General features: G+C 49.8%; 1 long non-coding RNA gene across 1 annotated transcript; it reads right to left on the bottom strand.

The window, feature by feature from the left end:
• Window positions 1-20: 20 nt before the first annotated feature.
• Window positions 21-14,928, bottom strand: LOC114487723 (uncharacterized). Its single transcript, XR_003683054.1, has 3 exons — window positions 14,662-14,928; window positions 7,674-9,207; window positions 21-1,033 (listed from the first exon to the last, which is right to left on the bottom strand). It is a non-coding gene; the product is annotated as an uncharacterized lncRNA (long non-coding RNA).
• Between the last annotated feature and the right edge of the window lie 6,563 nt (window positions 14,929-21,491).

Raw genomic sequence — 21,491 nt, 5'->3', positions numbered from 1 at the left:
TTCTTTTTCTTCCAACTGTAAATTTGGTCAGCTAGAGCACTGAAAAAGTAAGCTACTTCTAGATTTCCAACTGAGTTAATTATAAAGTAAAAAAAACAAAAACAAAAAACCCAGAACTCTTCATTCCTTTTCCCAGTTTCTGAAAGAGTTAAGAAATAAGGCTGTTCCATGGTCAGACTAAGCCAGATTGTTCTTGTCTACAGTTCACCATATTATCTTGATTCTATTTTTTAAAAATAAAGCCTGTTTTATTGAGAAATACCCTCCAGTAAGTTCTTTTCCCCCTGGTACTTATCTGGTCAAGGATGTTGCCAGCCAATGCCAAACTAAGACTCCTACAGTATATTCTCTTGTCTTTAAAAAAAAAGAAAAGAGAGGAAGAACATTTTAGAAAGATCAAATTTGGCAAGTTTGCTATCTCTGTATACAATGCTGATAAATGTCACGTTAGCAAATATTAATCTTTTCAAATAATAATCCAGATGCAATTGAGATGAACAGTTTGGCTCTTAAGGATTTTTTTTTTTCTTGAGACAGTGGAATTCTTTCCCCTAGGCAGTTTCCTAATACAAAAAAAAAAAAAAAAAAAAAAAACAAACAGTGCTGTCTTGTTTCTTCTTTGCCTTAGCTCATCAGAAATCAAGTCAGCAGTCTTGTTTGCATATTTATTGATGGAACATTCTGTCACATCTTCCTAAGTGTTGGAGACATGAGTTTCAGGTGTCAGGGATAGGGCAGAATAGGTGCAATTAATATATCACTTTTTCAAGCTCTTCTTCCAGTGGTCTGTAGACTGCTTTCTCCTGACATGAGTCAGCCTCTTCAATGTCATGGAATCCATCTTGTAGGGCTTTGTCCATTCAGGCTAAGTGATTGAATTCACAGTTCCACTGATTCAGTGCCTCATTTGTCACTCTGTTGAGGAGAGGGTGTTTGGACCCGTTCAGTTGAGAGACGGGCTGGGTTGGGAACTGGGGCAAACCTGCCCTTAAGGCACCATTTCTCTCCTCTTCAAATATGATTCATAATCAGCCTAGAAGAAGCAGGAAGATAACAGAGGATGACCAGCTGCTCCAGAAAGCTGGCTGCCGTGAAGCTGATTGTTAGTACGATGGGCTCTGAGATGCCTTGCATGCCGGGACCAAGGATTTTAGTGACTTGGGTATTCACAACAAGGGCCTTCCGAAATAACCGGCAGTGGCTTGGTGGAGCCATCTTTTCTAAAATGTATTGGGCCTCAAAGCAAATTTCCATCTTTTAGCGGCCAGCAGCCCGGCGTCAATTAAAGTGAACATACTTGACGGTTTCACTCTTGAAACCCTTGGAAGGGTGGAGTTTTCAGAGCTAGAAGCCAGGCTGGTTTCATGTTGACCTTCAGCTATGCAGATGTGCCCTGTGCAGCAGCTGGGCTGCCTGCTGAATGGGAGTGGGGTAGGCGTGCTGCCCCGGCCTCATTGACATTCCAGGAGGCTGCTTCCTGCCCATCCTCCCCCTTACCAGGTGCCCCATGGCCTATTAGTTCTTCAGGAAGGAGAGCAGGTCAAAAAGGTGTGTGAAGTAGGTCAGAAAGAGGGCAGTCTCTAATGGGGTAGGGGATGCCTACTTATTTGCTGGGAGGAATTGTCTCCTATGGAAAGAGGGTTCCAAATTAAGCCTCAGGGTACAAGCGCTACCTCTGAAGGTGCTTTTTTTTGGCCATCAGGGCTACAGCTGCAGGTCTTCTGTTTGTCGACCTCTTGCTCTCCCGCCAAACACACCAGACTCCCTGTAGAATTGCTGGGCTGTGCGGGGAGGATCAGCTTAATTTTTAATTGAAAAATACATTTCTTCTTGAGAAAATGGGAACACTAAGACACTCAAGGTAAATGGGAGAGTTAATAGGTGTACCAGTGTCTAGGCCTAAAACAGGGGGCTTGATCTGTAATTAATCCTTCACTACAGGATCTGTGGATAAGCTTCAAGGAACCCAGGAATCCCCTGAAAGTGGATTTAAGGTTTTGTTTACTTGCGCACTTGTACATTCGCCTCAGAAGAAGGTCCATAGCTCTTCCCGTCAGATTTTTGAGGAGACCTATATAACACCACCAGCAGCAGCCCAGGCTTTGCCCTGGGCTGGCAAAGCCTAAGTACGCACAAGCCGTCGTTGTAGATGCACCCTGTTTATTATGCAGATTCGTTCACCCTCCTGAGCCCCTTTGCCCCGCTGAGCCAGAGCCCTAACAAAGGTAGACCCTGAGCGCCAAGGGGCCATGTTTCCGCTCAGCAGCGGTTTGGGGAAACTTCCACCTGTGTCAGAAAACACCTTCCGATCCCTCTTGTTCCATTTTTCTTCAGGCAACTTTTCTGATACGATGCTGCTGACCTTTAAGTCCTTGTATTTTTTTTTTTTTTTTTTTTTTTTTTTTGTGGTACGCGGGCCTCCCCCTGCTGTGGCCTCTCCCGCTGCGGAGCACAGGCTCCGGACGCGCAGGCTCAGCGGCCATGGCTCACGGGCCCAGCCGCTCCGCGGCATGTGGGATCCTCCCGGACCGGGGCGCGAACCCGGTTCCCCTGCATCGGCAGGCGGACGCGCAACCACTGCGCCACCAGGGAAGCCCTAAGTCCTTGTATTTTATGTTGTTCGTACAGTATGTGTCTAGTCTAAAGCTCTTCATTCTAATTTTTCATCTCTTGGTCAGAGGTGGCACCGAAATTGAGCTTTGGCCTGTGTATAGCAACGTTTGCTTTTACCCAGAATGATGAAATGAGAATTGCAGAGCTTGTCTTACCCAGCCCACTCCTTTTACCATGGGACCCCACAGATGTTAGGTAGTTTTCTCAAGGTCATACATCTCATTGGTAGTAGAGGTAATAAGTTCCTTTACCCTTTGTTCTTACTGAAGAAAGGAAGTTATAGAATTAATGGAATTTTACAAATCGGGGGGTTTTCTTTATGGTTATCATTAACAGAAGGCACAGAGTGGTTGTATGAAAATCTCACAAAAGTCCATCTTCCCAGCCTTTTTCAGATCTGTATCCTTTCCCGCAGCCCCTTCCTCCCCTTCTCCCTGCCCCCCCCCCCCGCTTCTTCCTTATCACACAAAGCACCCCCTCGCTGGGCCCTGCAAAGGCCTTCCTTCTGGGCCCTCTAGGAGCTGGGGCTCTCAAACTCCTGCGGCCACACCTAGAAAGTGTGTGTATTTGTCCATATGCTCTTGCTTTAAATGATCCGGTCTCCCCCCCAGCACTCTGCCCAAAGGAACAGGAAGGTCAGGAGAAGGGGAAGAAAACTACCACGGAGTGTGTCGCCCCTGGGGAGACTTGAGACTTGCCACTTCCCAGGATTCCAGGTATAGAAGTGTCTTTTCTTCTGGCAGAAAGCTGCAGAGTGTGGGTAGAATGGCAGGGTTTGTTAATAAATTGCTGTTCGTTTTCTTCTTCATCGTTCTTAGTGGCTTTAGAAACTGTGTCTGCTCTTGACTCGAGCCTTCTATAGGGCCAGAGGTGTTTCCACAGAGAACCCCTTTCACCTTTGTTCAGATTGTCCCACCATGTTGCTGCCTTTAAAAAAAAATGTGTTTTATATATAACCTAGCTTATGTCCCTATAAAGTCCATTTGTAACGACTCCCTCGTGAGCTTAGCAAAAGTATGTCTAGACAATTTTTTTCTGGCCTTCCCTCCCAAAACTCTTTGGGTTAAAAATAGGGAAGGATTGGGCTTCCCTGGTGGCGCAGTGGTTGAGAGTCCGCCTGCCGATGCGGGGGACGCGGGTTCGTGCCCCGGTCCGGGAAGATCCCACGTGCCGCGGAGCGGCTGGGCCCGTGAGCCACGGCCGCGGAGCCTGCGCGTCCGGAGCCTGTGCTCCGCAACGGGAGAGGCCGCAGCAGCGAGAGGCCCGCGTACCGCAAAAAAAAAAAAAAATAGGGAGGGATTTGTTTTAAAACACCGTTACATTGTATCTTTAACCTTTTGTCCAAACGCATGTTGCCCGTTTAAGTTTTATTTAGAGAAAGTGTGTAACTTATGAACCAGGTCCCTCAGACCTTGCGACGCCCCTGGCCGGCCTTCCTGCTGCCGGTGCATTAGCCGTGTCTCCAGAAGTGTTTTACAGGAAGCTTAGACGGAGGGAAGCACTTAATTATTATCCAAATTTTTCCTTTCAGTTAAGTCTTATGGTAAGATATCCCAGAGATTATATTTTTAGCAACCACTTTAAAGAGACTGGGGAGATTAATTTAAAATTGATAATCGCATGGCAGCACCACAGCTTAACAAGCTCAAGGTCTGCCTTGTGGAGCTGGCTGCTCTCGGGGGACTCTGGTTCAATTCTCTTTGCTGCCAGTTGAAATCAGAAATCACAACTGCAGTGATTAGCAGTGAATTCCCTGATCGCCGAGCCCCGGGCAGAGAGAGAGGGAGGCTGTTTTCTTGGTAGCCAGTGGTTAACCCCTTTGTGGGAAGGATGAGAAGCAGAGGAGAGGATCCACAGCTGTGAGGTGAGGCCTAGTAATCTATATCTTCTACTGCCCGGGTAGTTCGGAGCGTCGTCAGGTCTGGAAGCCACTGCTCTGCGGGGAGAGATGGTGGCCAGCGGAAGAAAGAGCCTCTTGGCTCGGTCAGAGGCCCTCGGTAGCCACCCTGAGCGCTGACACCTGGACCTGCCTGGCTCAGAAGGCCTCCAAAGGCCCCCGCTTCCATGGCTGCCGAGAGCTGTGTCAAGCTGGGAGAGCTTTCTTTGTAGAAGGAAGCAGAAAAGCCTGCTTTCTGCCCCTCTTCCAGCTTGCTGTTTTTAAAAATGGCCTCTGGCTACCAAGTGGGCGATTATGGATAGTATCGTAGAGCAGCAGTAGGCAGTGTTAATAAGCTGCAGGGTATCGGACACAAAAAAGAAAATATTTTCCCTGAGGGCCAAACAAAATTAATTTAAAAAATTAATGTAAACCACTAATGCTGCAAGTGCCTCCATTAAATTATGGGACTGTGACATGCACAGTGCTATATTTTTGCCATTGAATTTGTTATCTAAGAGGTATTCATTGTTACGGTGTGAGAAGCTGTTTTCCTCCAGATAAGCTTGTTCATTAGTAAACTGGATCCCTGCCACCACCCTGGTTCTTCACACTGAAGTAATGCCTTGTAGCCTAAATGCAGACAGCCGCTCTGCATTTAATATCAGAAATGTAAATCAAAAGCGGCCAGCCTGGTTTGAAATGGCTTCAGTCTTTCCCGGGACGAAATCTGTGGAAAGAAATTCTTCTCTCTGCTGCTTCTGACACCACTGCTTTGGCAGACAGGCCCTGAAAGAAGCTGATAATTATTAAACAAAGTATCTTGTTTCCCACTGAGGTCTCCAGATCGCTCTGTCATTAGACTGGATTTATTTCTAGGGTTTCATTCATGCTGTGACAGCTTGGGATTGATAAGTTCTGTGTTTTAATTTCAGGCAGAAATGAAACTGGTCAAATGCAGTTTGGGAGAGGAAGAGCCCTTGGTAAGATGGCTGTGCATCTTAATGCCTAGACGCAGAGCCAGAATAAGGAAGGCATCTTAGTGTGGGGCGGGGCGGGGGGCCGGCTGAGCCTTCAGCCAAAGCAGACAGCACACCAGAGCCGGCCTCGGAGGCAGGACAGAGGCAGGCCAGGAAAACCGTGTTAGTGCAGTCCCAGATCACCCCTCAAATGTCAGGTCCCGGATCCAGGTTTGGGAGTACCGTGGCAGGACATGCGCTGTGGCGGTGACTGCAGGCTTTGCTGTTTTCCTGGGCTCTGTGGTCCTCATTTCACAGGGCGTAGCACTGGCCCAGCCCAACCTGAAATGTGTGTAGGTTCTCATCACACATCTACACTCGGTTCCTCAAGGTGTTGAGTAAGCTCAGGGCCTGTGTTTTTCTTTTTCAAAGGGAAGCCAAAATTACTGACTTCTCTGATTTTTTTTTTTTGGGGGGGGCCTCCTATTTACTTACTGAGCAAATACCGAATTCAGCACTGTTGCACATCTGAGGGGTGCATCAGTCACCAGTAGAGAGCGGAGAGAAAACCTGATTAGCAATAAGCTCATTTCCGCAGAAACAGGGTAATTAAGATGCTGCGTGGAAAAGTGGTGGAGAGCCCTGACCGGTCAGCTTCTGGGGGTCTTGCAGGGGGGCAACCTGTCCTTGCCCTGATGTGGAAACAGCTGGGCTGACTGACTCGCAGGAAGGGTGCTCGGGTCCTCCTAGGGCTCTGTGGATTTCCACGGGGATGCTGGTATTTTACTGGCTCAGAGCACTCCCTACACAGGCCCATAACAGAGCAGCAAGTAGGAGGGCGGTCAGGACGAAACCCTGCCTCCTCCTCCGGACTCCCCATTTCGCTAATGAGGAAACTGGGGTTCTCATTGATGACTTGCTGCTTAAAAAAAAAAAAAAAAAAAAAAAAAAAAAAAAAAAAGGCGCAAACTAATTCATTCAGAGAACCATTTCGCTAATGAGGAAACTGGGGTTCTCATTGATGACTTGCTGCTTAAAAAAAAAAAAAAAAAAAAAAGGCGCAAACTAATTCATTCAGAGAAGCCCAGCAGGTACTTGTGGCCAAAGGCTTCTAACCGGAAGTGCTAATCACATATATTAAAGCAGCAACTCATCTGCCAACACTAAGATGAGCATGTGTTCTGGTTTGCCTGGGACAGTCCTAATTTATGCATGGTGGTGTTTTAACAGCACCCTCTTTCATGCTTAAAAGCATCCTAGTTTGAGTGCTACAGGATATGGTCATTCTCACTATCACCCACAACCTAGCCAGTTTGTTCAAGGCGAGTCACAAACCCACTGGGCCCAGTGAATCAGAATCTCTTGTTTACGAGTTGTAGAAGGATAAATACTGAACAAAACCAATGAAATAAAGTTTAAAAACATGCAGAGCGGGCTTCCCTGGTGGCGCAGTGGTTGAGAATCTGCCTGCCGATGCAGGGGACACGGGTTCGAGCCCTGGTCCGGGAGGATCCCACATGCCGCGGAGCAACTGGGCCCGTGAGCCACAACTACGGAGCCTGCGCGTCTGGAGCCTGTGCTCCGCAACAAGAGAGGCCGCGACAGCGAGAGGCCCGCGCACCGCGATGAAGAGCGGCCCCCGCTCGCCGCAACTAGAGAAAGCCCGCGCACAGAAACGAAGACCCAACACAGCAAAAATAAATAAATTAATTAATAAACTCCTACCCCCCCAAAAAGAAAGTCTTAAAAAAAAAACATGCAGAGCAACACCACATGTTGCATTTATATACATGTATAGCAAAAGTATAAATACCATACTATGCATAATAAATATCAAATGAGCGATAGCATCTCCCTGTGAGGAGGTATTTGAAATATATATTTCTTAAGCTGGATGGTGGCTCTATAGGTTTTCCTTACATCTATTCTTATGTTACCCTCTACTTTTCCATAGGCAGAAATATTTTATAATCTAAAAATAAGTTTTAAAAGCTTTCAAGATAATTAGGATTAGACCAGAGGAAATAATTGCATTCAAGCATGGGGGCGTGTGAGTGAGGGGGAGATTATACTTGGGGTCAGGCATCTCAAGAGCTGCTGTCGGCCCCTAGAGATGACCTTACTGTGAACCTGACTAAGCTGTGCATTCTACCTCAAGGACGGTGCTGACAGACAGGGCCTCCAGGAAGAGGCAGTGTGACGGGCACAGGCTGCCTGCCCAGTACCTGGCATCGATGTTCCTGGTACGCAGACTAAGGGTTGCATCCCAGAATCTAGCAGGAGAAAAGCTGGCTGTTTGCATTCCGGGCGATCTGCCTCCATCGACTCTGCTGTTTGGTCACATCTAGTTCACAGGTTGATATTTACTGTTGTGTCCTTGAGGCCAGCTCTTACCCATAGATTTTTCATAATTCCTCTATTTCCTTCTCACTCCAACCAGCACAATAAGTCAGGTCCTTTCTTCCCACCACCTACGGCAAAGAGGAAGGAGCACAAAGAGAAAGGCGGGGTCTCAGGGAAAGCCTTCGGGTGAGGATCCAGGGGTCACAGGCAACTCCCTAGCATCCCTTGGAGGACTTTGTGCTGATCCACAGAATCATGGTGAGATCTGGAATAAGTGAATCTTGAGGAAGTTTTATTTCTGCCCAGGAGACTGTATTTGTAGGCTTGTAGCTTCCCTGCAAATACCATAACTGCATCTAATTCTGAGCTCGGAACCATCTGGCTTCCGGAGACTGTGGTTCTAGGCAAAGAAAGGACCCACAAACCCTTCCCCCCATCAGATTTGCATCTTTCCAGTTGATGTGTATTTTCAGGCATACTTCTGGAATCTCTGTCTGAGTAGATACGGGTATCATTCCAGTCCTGCTGACTAGCTTATGAAAGCGGCCAGCGGTGGGCAGGATGGCCCCAGAAGGAGAAGGGAGCGTTCCACGTGGGAGCGAGACAAAGATAGAGTCCTGAGAACACCGAGCGTGGCCTGAGTGTGCATCTTACTCTATCCATCGTGATGTGGTAAGCGCTCTTCCACGCGCGCAGGTGGTCCTTGGCAAGAAGGTGACTACTTGATTTGGATATTTTCCTTTTAGGCGCCTGGTACAGTGACGTGCCACTCAGCACGTGACTGATCTGAGCCTCCCGACAGTGGGAGCAGGAGCTGACCTTTACTGAGCACACACCGTGTACCAGGCACTTCGGTAAAGCACTCTATGTGACTTTTTGCTCTTATTTCTCTCAATCACACCTTGAAGTAGGCATTTGGATGAGCCAACATGAAATGGCCATTTTTCATTTTCAAAAAAGAAATTGTCATTTTTGCATGTGAAAACAGTCAAATATCGGCAATTTTCTGTGGCGCAATCTAATAATCTTATTGTGAGATAAAATTGAATCTTATTACAGTAAGATTATATTCAAAAAAAGTCAAATCCCGGCAACTTTATATGTTTTACTCAAATAATCTTCTGTATTTGTTTTCCCAATGGAGGAACTCAGGCATGGAAACGCGCTCTGAGTCAGCCCAGCTAGCAGGCAGTGGAGCTGGAATTTGAATTGCGCTACCAGGTAGCGCATCTCCAGACGGTCGCGCCGAACGGCTGCACCAGGCTGTCTCCTCCTTGGTGGGGGGAGACAAAGGCGTGTTTCTGTGGCCTAGGTGTTCACGTTGGTTCTTCCACACCTCGGCCAGCTCTGAGATCAAAGATGGCCGGCCAAATGAATCCAGTGTTTGCTGGAGTCTTGGGTCACGCCCGTGATGCTCTGTTTAAAAAGAATGATATGTAGTGAGCACGCCAGAAATCCAGAAGATGGAAAATCTTTCTTTTAGGATCTCTGCTACTCTCTCCAGCGAAGAAAGAAATCAGTGTGGTGCCAGCAGAGGTGTTCTCAGCCGGACCTGGCCCATTAAATGAAAGACTTCCATGCTGAGCCAATCAAGAGAGACCTGGACAGAAATCAGACTCTCTCCTGCCCTGGAAGCCCATGCCTGGAGTCCGTAATTCATCTGTTAAATCAAGTGTGCAGCCGGTGGTTCAGCACAGGGGGGACTGCAGGGAAGGGAAGAGAGAGGGGCAGGAGCTGCAGCCCTTGCATTTCCAGCATCAGAGTCACGTTAGGCAAAGGAAACAGGGCTGTGATAGCTTCTTGGACCTTATGTTTCTGGCAAAGAGAAACCAGCAGGAAAGATTTTTGAAAACTGATGAGCTGGTGGAAGACATTAGAACAATGGCGGAGAGGCAGGGACCCCAGGGGCGGAATAAAACAGTTCCGCTATTGCCTTTCAACAAGACTGAATAAAGTTTAGGATTTTTTTTAATCGGACTTGTAGCCGTTTTTAAACTTTCATTTTTCATAATGTCACAGATAATCTTTTTATCTATTATCCACTGGCTCTTTTCTGAGAGGCATTTGCATCAAATAGTCCTGCGCAGATCATGACTGTCTCTAGTGGGGAAACCGGCTTGAAATGAAAGGTTATTCACCCCCTCTGCTTTCACTGGCTTTGTTCTTGATTCGCGCACATTTTTTTTACACCTGAATTCGGGTATTTCTGGAGTTTTTCTTTAGAAACCCTTCCATTCTGAGATCTAAGCATATTCAGACTCGAATCTGTATGTCAGGGGTTACAAAGCTTATGTTCACTGAAAGTGAAGCATCTACTTTGAAACGTTTGTCAGATACCCCATGTCCTCCAAAACCCCCTCAGAGCATTTCCTGCCGAGGCAGCAATCATAAAAAGGCATTCACGCAGTGGGGGGCCCTTTTCCCGGGTGCTGGCCCCCCCCAAGTGGTGGTGGAGCTGTGGCCTTTGCAGCATGCACTGCTGGACGTGAGCTGGGCAGCCCGCTCCTTCCCGCAGCAAGGAGAGTGGGTCTGGGGGCTGGATTTCCTTCCACCCGTCCTCCCACGTGGGGATTAACAGACCAGGCTCGTCCAGCAGGCAGAAGTGGGGCTGCGTGGATAGGACGCGGTGGGGAGCCAAGGTGTCACCTGGGCTCACAGGGAGAGGAAGCAGAAGCCAGCCCCTTGTATGCGAAACCCCATTGAGAAAAGTGCCCTAAAAGTCATGGGGATATGACCGATGGTTTCTGTTCAGGGAGGGAGGACCCGAGTTGTTCTCAGGCCTACGTGACAAAGCCTGTCTTAAAAGCATCCTCCTCTTGCCCTCCAGCTGCCTCCTCTGCTGTTCCCCAGCACAGAGCCTAGAAACGTTTCTTTCCCTCCCAGCGATCACTGGGAGCAGCCTGCGGAGGCAAGGCCTGAGGGGCCGCTGACATTTACGTGTTCAAACTGTGCACCGAACTTGCCCCCAAACAGCTGCTCTTAGGTCAACAGTGGCCTCACAGAACAGTGGCCAGGGGCGTGTTCTTCCATCTGTGCATCTAAAGAGTGCCTAAAACAAGGGAATATTGGGCCCAAGGAAGTACTGACAAGACAAGCCCCTCTGGCTCAAGGGCACTGCTTTGGGGCGCTGGCCACACTGTCCCTCCCAAGGCCTGTGGGAAGCGATGGCGCTCTCATTCATTACACGGGATGTGAAGGCCAGGGAGGCCCAAGTGATGGCCGAGTTCGCTGGGCTGGCGGCTGCTGGGCCTCAGAATGTAGATCTCTCTGGGTCTAAACTCCTTGCTCCTACCATCTGCCGCCTCCCTAAGTTGTCAGGGCTTCTTCGGGGCACGCCGATCCTTTATCTTAGGGACTCTTTAGAGCCACCACCGTGATGGCGGCTGCCGTGAGGACTTGCTCTGGAGAGAGAGGCAGCATTGCTGGGGTAAAGTAGTAAGGTAATTTCCTTGTCCTTGAGCTCCCCAGACCTGTGAGCCAGTCATCATACTTTTATACTTTTACGACTGAAAAGAAATTTCTGTGAAGTCATAAATACACTAGAAGCCCTTGTAACTGAGTACATGAAAGTATTCTCTCCTTGGCTGTGGGAATCTCTCAGCAATGTGGCAGGGATGTAGAAATCCGCCGAGTTGGCAACCAAACAGATTTCCCAGCTGTAACGAGCACACACGTAGCTGTGGCTGTAAAGCTCCTCCTTTAAGCAAAATGTAGCTTTGTAAGGTGTAGTCTTCCTCCTTTACTGTAGCTTTTCTGTGAGAGCTCTGAGTTTAGTTTCATTGTATAGGCATTTATAACACTTTGAATAAGTAGAGTGCCTGCTAAATTGCGTCTCTGTAACTTACTCCAGAGTTAAAGGGAATCGTAGTTAATGTTTCAGCATCCAGATTTACAGCTGCACCCGGACCGGCAGCGTGGGGCGGGCGGCACACCAGCGTTGAACTAAGACTCGGGAGCTGTTGGCTCTAGTCCCGGCCTGCCCCTCACTGTGACTTGAACAGGTATCTCTGCTTCTGTAAGCCTCAGAAAGAAAGAGTGAGGCTACCTGCCCTGGCCGCCCGGCCCCCGGCCCCCGGTGGACTGGTAAGAGTTCCAGGGCAAATTAGAAAGACTGGGTGCTGCTGGAAGCGGCCTAGGGCCGGAGCTCACCAGGCGTGCATGACAGACCCAATTTGCTCGTGTCCACTTAGGAGCTCCTGATTCACAGGACATGCTGTTACCCATTCCTGGGGGGAAAATACCGTTGAGATCTACACCAGTCCACTCTGACGGGAAGCCTTGGCTCCTGGCAGCAGAATTACACACCGTCTCCCTCGGCCGCCCTGTGCTGCGTTCACGCGCCCCTGCCTGCCCCGCTATTCACAGCGCGCGCCCTTCTCTCACCCGGACCTGGCTGCCGCGCGGATAATCCGCCAGCCCTCAGCTTGCCTGCTGCTGCCGTTGGCATGGCTCTCAAAACTCTGCAGCCGCCACGCCTGCAGAAGCAAACCTCTAGGCCTCCCGGGAGGTTCAGGGGTCCCCTTGTGGCTGAGCCCTTAACAGAAACTACAGTCTGTAAAGAGAATAACAGTTTAAAATGATGTGGGTTTCAAATGTACCATATGCTCACTGATAACATTTAGAAAACCCAACACACAGTAAGAAGAAATATTCACATATGCCGTCGATACATTTTACATATTTGTGTTGTTTGTTCAGCTTTTTTCTCTTAACGTTTCATTCACGGGCTGTAGCATTAAGTTTAGGGGCTTGGATTCTGGAGCCAAACCGCTTGGGTTTGAATCCAGCTCTGCCACCTGGACAGCTCTGTGACCTTGGACAGGTTTTTTGATATGTTTATAATTCCATTTTCTCATCTGTAAATTAGGGAGAACAGTACCTACTTCAGAGGTTGTTTTGAGGCATTAACACAAATAAAGGACTGAGAATTATGCCTCCTGCCGTGCAGTAAGCACTCAGTAATCTAAGTTGGTAATATTCCTTTCTTTAAAGAACGTGACTTATTAAATAGGAATATAGTACTTAAAAAATTCCATGCTCTGCTCCCTCCTCAGCCACTTAGAGTCTGAGGACTGAGACTAGAGCATCGTCCCCCTCTGTTCCCCCTCCCCTCCACCCTTGTACACCTGAGGAGAGCAGCCAGTACCCGGAAGAACTGCATCTTCACCATGTTTAAGGCCGAGCGGCCTGCCTTACCGTTTGCATCAAGGCCAGACCCTAGTCTGGTGATCATGGAATCGAAGACTCAACGTCCAGTACCATTTGCCAGCACATCCCTTTATTAGTGGAGATCATTTGGGGGCAGGTCAACAAGCCGTACGTGTTTTCAGCAATGCTTTGTTTTTCTCCCCCAGGCACAAGTGCTATTTAGTCCTCACATCGCCTAGGAAAGCAAGGGAGGGACTGTTTCTCCCACTGAGCAGAGAGGAAAGCTCAGTCCCCTGGGTGGGATTAGACTGCAGGCCCATGGCCGCCAAGGTGAGTACCCCATCCTGAGGACTTGCTCCCCTCAAGCCGTCGTGGCCTCTCCACAGTAATGACTGGCTGCTTTAAATGCTCCCCACACGAGTCTGTGGAGAAACAGCGGCGCCTGGGCCCGGGGCAGAAGGCCTGCCTCCGCCTGAAGGTGGCAGGCCAGGTGCAGCGTCACAGAACATGGCAGCCCGGGCGGCTGTCGATGCTGTGCCCTCTCGTGTCACGATGAAAGGGGGAGGATGGGGTCAGACTCATGACCCTTCGAGTCAGAACAGGAAAAGAAGCCCAGGCCCCAGTTCTACTCCTCTCCTTTCAGAATCCTCCCTCGAGGGGCTCTGACTGTGGCTGAGGGGAGAGCAGGCCCTTCCTCACGCACAGTGCCGACTGCTCCGCCTGGACGGTGGCCTCTGCTCTGTCCTCACTCACAGGACCACGGGAAGCAGCTCTTGAGAGCAGTAGTTCTCAAACTTGAGCGTGCACCAGAATCACCTGGAGAGCCTGTAAAATCACAGACTGCTGGGCGGCCCCACCCCTGGGGTTTCTGACTCAGTAGACCTGGGGTTGGGCCCCAGAATTTACATGTCCGACAAGCTCCTGGATGATGCTGGTCCGGTGACCACGCTTTGATATCCTGTCCTTCGATAGCCCTGGTTAGCAGGCCTTGATCCCTGCTCAGGAACATGACAGGATGGCTCAGATGCTGAGCTTTTAAAATTCAAGTTCTAAACACGAGACAACCAGGCAAGAGCCCTTCCTGACTCTGTGCATTCAAGGACCACAGAGAGAGAAACAGTAGCTCTCTGGTCTTGGGACAGGAAAGCTCCCTGCAGCTACTGCTTCTACGGATGGGGCTGGTGAGTGCACTGACTTTGATGAAGACACACATGTCCAGAACCACCCAAATAGGGCAGATAGGAATTACTGCTAGCCGCTTTGTGGGCAGAGGTGCAAAGCTGGCATTGAAGCAGCCCCTCTTAGGGGCCAGTGCTATCTGCAGGAGTGTCAGCTTTGGCCACTTGTTTCCGGCTGACCCCTCCAGGAATTCTCCCTCTTCAGCTCACCTCCTTGGTTAAGGAGCACTGAAGTGCTGTGGCAGAAACTCGGGAATTAGAAGCTCGTGTGCCTGCTCCGTCACTTACTAGCTCAGGGGCAAGAAGGTTTCGGAACCATTCCAGGCCTGTTCCTTAATATGTAAGATGGAGGTAATCTCTGCCAACCTCTCAGGTTGTGGGGTGGACCTAACTGCATCGCTCAGTGTTGTGCTGTGCATTCCTGGGAACGTCCCTGAGGTTAGGGCTCTCGGCAAGGAAGGCAGCCACAAGGGCGGCCCGGGTGCTCTTTGGAAATACTGGACGGGGAGACCTGAGGCCCGGCCTGGCTTTTCCACCCACTCACCTTCACAAGCCACTCCATCCTTTCAGCTTCAGTGTCCTCCTCTGTACCATGAAGTTGGAGTCAATTCAGAACCTCTTCTGGCTGTAAATGGTTTGAGCCCACTGTCAACCGGAAGACACAAGGAGAGGCTGTAACGTCTAAACACCCAAACGGCAACAAGGAGCCTTTCTTCCAAACCACCCAGCTGGATTGGTGGGGCAGTTTCTGTGGTTCCGACCACTGACGACCAGCCTGTCCCGGCGCCCTGCCCCGCTCGTGCCTCCTTGCCTGGCCGGGATGCGGAGTCGGCAGAAAGTGCGCGCGCTCTGCGTGGCGGCCGCCAGCCCCGCGCCGGCGCGCCCGGCTCGCCGCAGCCAATCGGCGCGCGCACCGCGGGTGACCTCCCCCGGGCCCGGAATAAATCGTCAAGTTGCCCCGCCGCGGGTCTCAGTCTTCTGGGCTAATTAGCGGAGCCGGTCATGAGCATCGCGGAGGGTCGGGCCGTTTTGCGGGCCGGGGAGGGGCGCGGGAGGGCGGCGCGCTTCTCGGGGGCCGAGGCCTCCCCGCGCCGCGGGTAGACGGCTGGCGCGGCCGCCGCCCGGAGCCGCTGTCGGGCCCGCTTCCCGGGGCGCGGCGACCTCGGCCGCTCGGTGCCCGCACCCCGGAGAGGAGGGTTAGGCTGGCCCGGCGGGGACGCCGCGCGGCCGCCATCCTCTCCCCTCGGACCGTCGACTCGGCTCTCCCGCGGCCGAGATGCAGCCGATGCTGAACGTGCCGCCTGCCTGTAGACCTCAGATGCGCCTTTCCCGGAGATTCTGAACTTCTGGAAATCCCGAGACCGCGTCGTGGGTTTTGTTTTTGTCTTCGGCTCGGCTTTGGCTTTGATGTTCTCTGGCTACCTGGATACGGCTTTCCTTTGTGGGTAAGTCTCCCGTGGATCGCAGCGCCAGTAATCAACCCCAGGGAGCATCCGCCTTTAAAATCCCCAGCCCGGAGGCGCCTCGGGCTGGAGAAGAGGACCCCACTCCTGACCACGTAAGGGCTCTCTGATTCCACCTTTCCTCTGATGGGGAGAAATATCATTTCATGGCGGAATTTTAAGCACATTGTCTGATAGGATTGGCAGTCACTAACCAGGAAAATGAGTAGCAATTAGGAGTTCAGTAATAAATGGAAGTCTATTGTCCTAACTGAGTGGAATTACTGACGGGTAATGGCAACATTGAATTCTTCGGTTTAATTAAGAGTTTATATAATTATAGTGCACTTATTATTTCTTGGGGGAGCCGTGGGGTAGGAATTAAATAACCAGTGTGATGGGTAAGAAACCCATTTAATGGATAAGTAACCAGTGCCTTGAAATAAACGTGGGTGCCTTGCTCAAGTAATGGGAACTTAAATGCAGTCCTAATGAAGGCGTGTGCCAGCTTGGACCAAGCAGGACTGACTTTCAGCTGCTAATTCCTGTCTGATACAAAGCCGTGTGGCTTAGAAATTATTAGCTCATCTCTGACACTGGCATCGGCTGTTCCAAAGACAGCAAAGCTCAGCGCTCCGCCGCAGTGGGATTAGCCCCCATCCGTGCTTTCTGGAACTGTGTTTTCCACATTCCCCAAGAATGAAACGAGAGGGTCATTTGAGGGTATTCTGCTGTCTGGGGTTTCTGTATCAAAAATCTCGTGATTGCACTGTTCGGCCGTAATTGTTGATAGCTGAAGGGGCTGGCAAGCCCCACGGAAGTCACGCAGCCTCAAAGCAGAGCGAGTGTGTAGGTGTGGAATTTGTTTGAGCACTAATCTGTAATTATAAAGATGTGATTTTCCTCTTTGGTGGTGTATCGTTTCCTTTACTATTATGTTCTCATGAAAGTGTTCCCCTCGTGGGAAGCAGTGAAACTGGAGAGAAATCCCTTCTCAGAGGATAATTTTCTTGTTTTTCTTTTTGTTGGTTTTTTTTGTTTTGTTTTGTTTTTGGTGTAGGTTTCTCGGAATCCTTTTAAGCCTGCATTGGGATGAGTGTGTTTATTTCTGTGAGAAGCTCCAGCAGATTTGGAAATCACTAGGTTTCGAGTGTACTGGGAAATAATCAGCACCTCAAATAATAATATTTATTTATACCTTGGCTGCTGCTTCTTGCTTACATAAGGTCCAGATTTTTCAACAGGATGAGCAGGGACTACCTTCTCCAGAGAGCTCCCATATCACGAGTGGGCTCAGGGAGCGCCATGAAACTTGTATTTCACTCCAGAAGAGACAGCAAATGGCAGGGATGGAGCAGTGCATCTTTAATGCTGCATGGGTTTTAAAGTTTGCAAGGCCTTTGGAAACTTACCCGTAATTCCCTGCTGTTAACAGAGAGAAAGCGGGGTTGGAAGGATGTTTGCTGTGTGCGTCTCCCGGCCTCAGGCCTTCTAGGGTGCGCTGTAGGTGCCTGGGGACAGAGTGGGGAAGTGACGTGAGGCTGTACTGGTGTTACTGTCCAGAATTTTAAGGACTTGTCTCCTCTGGTTTTACCTCTGTCCCCCAGCCCTGTTTTGTCATTACTGCCACGAAAGTCTAACAAAGCTGTCAAAAATACCGGCACCTGTTCTACCAGAACCATGGCCTCTTCATGCAGGCTTATTTTATTGGCTTGCTGCTCCTTTCTATGTTCTCCTCCAAGACACAGCACACTCCTGTACAACAGACAGATTCTTGAACACACAACGCGGATGGAAATTTGAGACTTGTAACATTCAAGGATGACATATTGCCATGTTTCCTAACTTTTCCTAAGGGGTCGGTACTAAAGATCACAACTTCCTAATGTCCCTTTTTTTCCTAAGCTCTCACAGTTCCTTCACACACCTGCCTGTTAACTGTTTAAAAAGCTCCATGATGTAAGAAAGAGAGTCAGGGATGGCCATTCTCTCCGAAATGCTGCCCTGGCTTAGCCAACCCCGGCATTCTCGTTCTGACTAGTGGGTGTTGGGTGCAATGCAGGTTTCCTTCCATGATAACATCTTTCAGATTTGGTTCCAAATTCCCTTTCTTCTTTTTATAATCTGTCACCTCTACATTTATCTCAAATCAGCCTGAACTGATAGAAAAACTGAGAGAGAGGTTATGGAGCTCCCGGCAAGTCAGGAGCAGATTCCAAACTCTCAGTGAAATGATCCAACTTAGAAACAAGACACAAACTGGCCTGTAGGCTCTTAGAATACATTGTTAGCCTGAGGGCGGAAGCACTGGGAAAGCTGGCAGTCGCAGCCCTGTGTCCGCATTTTTTTCGTCCTCCTTCCCACTCAGTCTTGGGTTCCCTGGATAGGCCATGTCGTGGGTGTCAGTCACCACTTGTCTGCTGGTTGCACAGTGCAGATTACTAACTTCTGCCCAAGTGAGGCCTCGCAGCCATAGTATAACAGTAGCGCAGAGCAGAAGGTAACGCTCCTGTTGGTCTGGCCCCAAGGGGATTAGCTCCTGGAAGTACCTGAAAGGCGTTGTTGAAACACACTCGCCTGTAACGCAGTTCCTTGGCCTGGATCTGAAGGGCAGGGTAATGTCGGTGTCTTTTTGTTACCTCTAAAGTGACATGTGCTTTTCCACGTACCACCCGACCTGCTGGCTCATAGCCTTCCCGTTGTGGCATCAGAAGAGTGCTCCGAGGTCACGTAGGTCCTGGCATTGGCATCTCCCAGGGAGCTTGTCGGGAGCGCTGAGCCTCACATCTGCCCCCTGATTTTTCAGATCAGAATCTGCATGTTAGCAAGATCCCCAGGTGATCTGTACGCATTTTGACAGGTTGCCTTCTCCCGTGACGCAGACTGGCGTTTAACAGGCAGGATATTTACGCAGGAGCGCCCTGAGGATCAGCACCGGAGGGAGGGACGCAGCAGGGCAGGAATGGTGGGTTCGGGGGAGAGGTCGAGCTGTGGTTTAGGCCCAGGGTCAGGCTTCCCTGACCACACGGGGGGCTCCGGAGCGGGATCGGCCTTCAGATTTGTCCCGTGTCGGGCAGCGGCGGCCCGGCCTTTGTACGCCCTGCCGGCAGCACTCCTAGCAGCTGGGCAGCAAGTCCTTCATCGGACAGTGCCTACCACGCACACTGGAGCTGGGAGAAGCACTGCTCTGGGCTGGGGGTTCTCAGACCACCAGGGCCTTCAGCACGGGGGATGGGTCAGAGATGCAGATTCCGCAGCCCCACCCCCGGCCTGTGGGAACAGAAGCTGTAGCGGTGGCACCCAGCAACCCGTGTTTAAGCCAGTTCTCCGGGCACAGCTGCATGCTCAAGTTTGAGAGCCACCCTTCTAAGGCAGCCTTTTTTGGTTTGGTTTGTTTTTCAGTAACAGCTCTAGTGAGAGAAGATTCACCTTCTATCTCAATAATAAAATTCCCCAATTTCAGAGTGTACAGGTCAGTAATTTCTGGTGTATTCAGGAGGTTGTACGACCATCACCTCTAACTCCAGAACAGTCTCATAACCCCAAAATGAAACCCCCTACCCATTAGCACTGGCTCTCCACACCCCTCTCCCAGGTCTGCTGGCCACTCATCTATTTTGTCTCTGTGGAAGTTCCTGTTCTGGACATTTCATAGAAATGGAACCATACAGTATGTGACCTTTTGTGTCTGTTTTCTTTCACTTAGCATAACGTTTTCGAGGTCTGTTCATGCTGTAGCGTGAATCAGTACTTTGTCTTCTGAAATAGATAAATGACGTTGCATCGTATGGATAGACCACATTTTATTTATCAGTCGACAAACATTTGTACTGTCTCCATTATTTTTGGCTTTTATGAGTAATGCTACTATGAACATTCAGGTACGATTTTTGTGTGGACATATTTTTCAATTCTCTTTAGTATCAACAAATACCTAGGAGTAGCATTGCTGGGTTGTTAGGGTAAATCTATGTTTAACTTCTTGAGGAACTTCCTGTCTGTTTCCTGAAGTGGCTTTGCCACTTTGCATTACCACCGTCAGAGTCCCGATTTCTCCATAACCTCTCCAACATTTGTTATTGTCTGTCTTTTGATTATGGCCTTCCTAGTGGGCGTGAAGTGGTATCTCACGGTGGTTTTAATTGGCATTTCCTAATGACTAATGATGGTGAGCATCTTTTTCATGTGCGTGTTGGCTCTGTTTATATCTGCTTTGGAGAGATTTCTATCCAGATCCTTTGTAGGAGAGACTTTTAGTCCTTGAGGAATCCCTTAGGATGTCTGCTGTGCATCTAGACCTGGGCAGTTGCTTTAGGATTTATGAAAGGAAGCCTAGGACGTGGCCTTTAACCAGGGGAAAGTTCCCAGTGGACGTGGGACAGTGAAAGAAGAGGACAAGAGAGCCCACTGTCAAGGGCCCGCCTAAAGAGATTCACATTGTTTTACAATTCATGTTACAGAAGGATGTTGCATGGGTGGCTGGGATAGAGTGAGTTAGGGTTGTGGAAAGGTTTTGTGGAGGTCAGAGGCTGCTTAGGAGACAGGAAGTGTTGAGAGGACAAGGAAAGCAGAGAGGAGAAAGGAAGTCCTCAGTGGGCCTTCCCCGCACACTCGTGTTTTACGGGTTACCCATCCCTGTAAGAGGGGAACTCAGAAGCCCGGGATTTCTGGGAACCCCCTGGCGGTCCAATGGTTAGGACTCCGTGTTTCCACTGCGGAGGACATGGGTTCGATCCCTGATCGAGGAACTAAGGTCCCACCTGCTGCGACATGGCCTACATAAATAAATAAATAAAAAGTAAACAGCTTGTCACCTCTTTCAGAAACGAAGGAAGAAGCCCGGGCTTTCTTTCAAGAGTGTGCTCCCTCCTGGCCCTGGAAAGATGAAGTGATTCTTCTGTTTCCTCATCTGGAAAAAGAGCACTTGCCTCCACTGTTTATCAGTGGTTGTAAAGGTGTTTAGGATACTCTGTGAGCGCGTGGAGAGTGTGATTCGCTGTAGGTCACGGGTAGTTAAGGAGTGTGCAGGTGTCCCTGAATAGCCTCTGATTCCCCATTAGCAGATCCCGTGGTGGCAGTGCCAGGTGGCTCCCAACCCCCCAGGGCAGGTGCCTCTCTCAGGGCACCCGAGACTACAAGGCGAGTCCTCGGGGCTCCCCGGCGGTTTCTCCTTACCCTCGCGCCATAGCTTGAATATGGAGTGCTGGGGCAAAGAGGATTTCAGAGCAGAGGGGCGTAAAGCAAACCCTTGGTCCTGCAAGGCCCTCTGCCCCACGATGACAAGCCCAGCGGCGTTCCACTTGTGCCAGGCCATCGGACTTACAGAGTGCCTGCTCAGACTTGCAGGCGAGGAAACCCAGGCTCTAAGTCACGACTCGGTTAGTGTCACAGATTAGATGATGGCATGGCCAGGACTTGACCCCTGGTCCATCGGACCCCAAGCCCAATGTCCTCATCTGAAAGCTTTACTTTACAGCTTGCTAAGGATTAACGATGGGACGTTTTGGTTCTTGTTCTACAAGTGGATCCTCTCCCAGGAGGATCAGGGTGTCACGACACCACGCATTCGTGTTTGTTTGGTGTTGGCACTGTGTGTGTGTAGTAATATGTTACCAACACTCTTGAGGTCACCCTTGGTCTCATGGAAGAAGGTGTTTCAAAAGTATGCAGGGAGGTTAAAGCATTAGGATATTTCCTGAATGCACTTCAGTTCTCAGTTTGTCCCAGGAGCCCTTCGGTGGCTGGGTAGTAATTAGAGTCACTGCTTCTTGAACTCAGTCAACAGAGAACCCTGGTGCTGGGAGTTCCTTGTGGGTCAGGATGTTTGTGTACTGGGTAGCCCACACGTGGCCTCACGACTTCTGTCATTTGTCCCCAGCTGAGCCCTCTCAAATGTGCCTTGTTTTATCTTTTTTTTTTAATTTTATTTTTT

The sequence above is a fragment of the Physeter macrocephalus genome, chromosome 14 (genome assembly GCF_002837175.3).
Source record: "Physeter macrocephalus isolate SW-GA chromosome 14, ASM283717v5, whole genome shotgun sequence".
Lineage (NCBI taxonomy): Eukaryota > Metazoa > Chordata > Mammalia > Artiodactyla > Physeteridae > Physeter > Physeter macrocephalus.
The sequence above is the reverse complement of the archived record's forward strand: the minus strand, read 5'-3'. Positions and strand labels throughout refer to the sequence as shown.